Raw genomic sequence first — 3,397 nt, forward strand, 5'->3', positions numbered from 1 at the left:
TCAACGTGAAAAAAAAAAAAAAAAAAAAAAAAAAAAGCATGAGGCCATGTAACTTGTAGCAACATGGATGGAACTGGAGATCATTATGTTAAGTGATATTTGTCACACAGTAAGACAAATATCACGTATAATCACTATATGTGAGAGCTAAAAAAAAAAAAAATAGGTTGATCGTATGGCGGAAGAGAGTAGAATGATAGTTACTAGAGGCTGGGAAGGATGTGGGTGTGGGAGATGAAGAGAGGTTTGCTAATAGATACGAATATACAGTTGATAGAAGGAGTAAGTACTTAGACTGTAAATTTCTTAAGAGAAAAAAAGAAGTAAGTTCTAATGTTTGATAGTAGAATAGGGTGACTGTAGTTTACAACAATGTATTACATATTTCAAAATAGCTGAAAGCGAAGACTTGAAATGTTCCCAACACATAGAAATGATAAATGGCTGAAGTGGTGGATATTCTTAATACCCTGACTTGATCATTACACATTCTATGCATGTAACAAAATATCACGTGTATCCCATAAATATGTAAAACTATTATGTATTAATAAAAATAAATACAAATTTTTAAAAATTTAGGTAATTTATAACATGCAGCCAGGGTTGAAAGCCAGTGCTCCAATTTCCTGGTCTTTATTATTAAAACCCATGGTTTATGAATACGTTATGCTAAGGTCCAGCACAGCAGTTTTGGGTGCTGCTGTGAGCCATGGTATCTGAGGCGTGTATCTGAGCCCCAGCTCTCCAATGGTCAGCAAGGACAGGCCGCCTGTGCCTCCAAGGGCAGTCTCTATAGAGTCACAGATCCCCTCAGTGCCGAGAACCTGTCTTGGTTCCTCAAGGGAAACCAAGGGAAGATATTCCAGAGGGCTCATAGGTCAGGGACCTGGTCACTACCCTTTCAGCACAGCTGTAGCCCTCTGTGGGCCCAGAGAAGCCTGATGCCAGCTGCCCCAGGGTAAAGCCCTGGTAGATGCCAAGTGGGAAGAGGAGGTGGTGTGCCCTCGAGGAGAGGGGGAAATGCTACCCAGAGCAACATGGGATTCATCTGCAGAAGAGAGGTCAATTGCTTACCCTACTGGGACCAACAAGTCTCTTGGCAAAGGGCGATCTGAGCTGATAAACACAGGCTCAGTCTTCCAGAATCCACACTGCAGGCTGAAACCTGGAAAGACAGTAGGGAGATGTATTGCCTTCTAGGTGTTTTGCCCAGAATCTCCCTGCTAGCAAAGCACTAGGGTAGGCAGTAGGACTCACTCTTTGATCTCTGGCAAGTCCCTCCTACTCTCTGGGCAGTTTCGTTCTATATAATGAAGCAGTTGAATCAGCTCACTCTTACGGTCTCCTCTGGATGCTGCTGCAGGGTCTACATGATTCCTGATGAATGATTTCCCCTGGAGAAGCTGCACATCTGTGCTCTGCCCCAGTATTTGACTGGAAGATAGAATTTCAAGTTGCCTCCTGGACCTGTCCTTTCCTTTCAGATTCCCAGGTCACAGCCCTGTCTGATGGTCATCCAGTCCTGATTCACTTTCCTCACCTGAGTCCCTGGTGATCCTTCCTCCAGGAAGCTCAGCCTCACCTCAGGTCCTGCAGGATTTAAATGGCCTCATCACTCACACTCCAGGGAGGTGTGGTGTGGTGTGGAATCTTCCTCAAGGACCCTGGGTTTTGAGCAGCAGAGGCGTCACCCTCTGTTGCCAGCTTAAGGCTGTCCCCAAGGTCCAGGATCTCAGGGCAGCTCTGCTGAGCTACAGATTTCTCTGGACTTACAGGACTGTTATAAGTTTGAGGATGCAGATTGGGATTCTGCTTGTCTCCTCCCAAAGCCTGATCCTCCCAGGCTCAGGCCTCCTGAATAACCAGCCCTATCGGTCCTTCACTGAGTTTCCTACCCCTTTCCCTAACCAGAAAACTTTCCTCATTTGGAACCCTGGACATAACACAGGCCTTTCTTGTCCCCCTCATAACTGATTCTCTTCAACAGCCTCCTAACCTGCTTCCTTAAGACTCTCTTTCTTCTACCTCTATACCATACTACAGATTCATCTCCCTAAGACAGTCCTGCCTTGGGCCAACTGGCACTTTTGCTCAAAAACCTTCAATGGGATATGAAGACCTCTGCACTCAGTTCAAACTCTCTGCCAACCATTTGGGGCCCAGAGGCCTAGAGCCTCCTGGTTTAGGGAGCCCCTTCTGTGCATCTAGGTGACCCCCACCCCACAGTGCAGCAGTCTTGTCTATCTGCTTCATTGTCTTAGCCTGTGTGTGCTTCCCCAGCTTGGAATGTCCTCCTCTCTCTCCCTCCATTTTAAAAATTCCATCATCCATCCAGGCACAGTGGCTCATGCCTGTAATCCTAGCACTTTGGGAGGCCGAGGCGGGAGGATTACCTGAGGTCAGGAGTTCGACACAAGCCTGGCAACATGGCAAAATCCTGTCTCTACTAAAAATACAAAAATTAGTTGGGCATGGTGGCACATGCCTGTAGTCCCAGCTACTCAGGTGGCTGAGGCAGGAGAATCTCTTAAACCTGGGAGGTGGTGGTTGCAGTGAGCCGAGATTGCATCATTGCACTCCAGCCTGGGCAACAAAAGTGAATCTATCTAAAAAATAACACACAAAAATTAAATTAAAAATAAACAAATAAACAAAATGTCATCATCCATTCAAGGTTCCTGCTCTGTCCCTACCTCTGCCAAAAGTCTGTTCAGACTATTCCAGCACATACTGGCCTCTTCATCCTTTTGTTTCTTTTCTGACTCGATCAGTACCATTATTTCAGTTGTACTTAAAGATACTGAGCTCCTTGAGGGTGGAAACTGACTTATACTTGTTTTGTGTCCCATGACGATGCCGAGCACCAGTGCTCTGTGCACAGTGGGGTGGTAGACAGACACTCACGGCTGCCCACCCAACAGCAAGGCTTTCTTGCTGACCAATCCAGCTTCTACTACAGGAGGGTATTGAGGAGGGGACCTGAAAGCTGCATTTGCCAACCTCCGATGTACAAGGACAGGGACGCATGATCCACTCCTTGCACTGGAGCCTGAAGGGAGTTCTGACGGGAGGTGTCTGGGAAAGATTCCTTCCTGTGTGAGGCAGGAAACTCCCCTACATCTTAATCTATGCAAATCAGTATGGAACCCATACCGGTTCCTGCCTCCTCCCAGCCTTGGGCTAGGACCACTGAACCACAGCATCCCCCAAGGCTCATCTGTAAGCCGGTGAGACCTCAGAAATAAGCCCTAGAATACACAGGGCTTGGTTTTGTTTCATTTCTGATAGTTTCACCGAGTCAATGACCGACAATTAATGCTTTAGAAGAAGATAACGGTTTCTGATAATGGACCTACCCACTCATATAATTCTGGAAAATATGCCTTCCTGACCC

At 46.5% G+C, this 3,397-nt stretch overlaps 1 pseudogene; it reads right to left on the bottom strand.

The window, feature by feature from the left end:
* LOC105534220 overlaps positions 1 to 2,852 on the bottom strand; it is a 71,371-nt pseudogene extending 68,519 nt beyond the window's left edge.
* Positions 2,853 to 3,397: the final 545 nt, after the last annotated feature.

This window comes from Mandrillus leucophaeus, unplaced genomic scaffold, assembly GCF_000951045.1.
Source record: "Mandrillus leucophaeus isolate KB7577 unplaced genomic scaffold, Mleu.le_1.0 Scaffold1319, whole genome shotgun sequence".
Lineage (NCBI taxonomy): Eukaryota > Metazoa > Chordata > Mammalia > Primates > Cercopithecidae > Mandrillus > Mandrillus leucophaeus.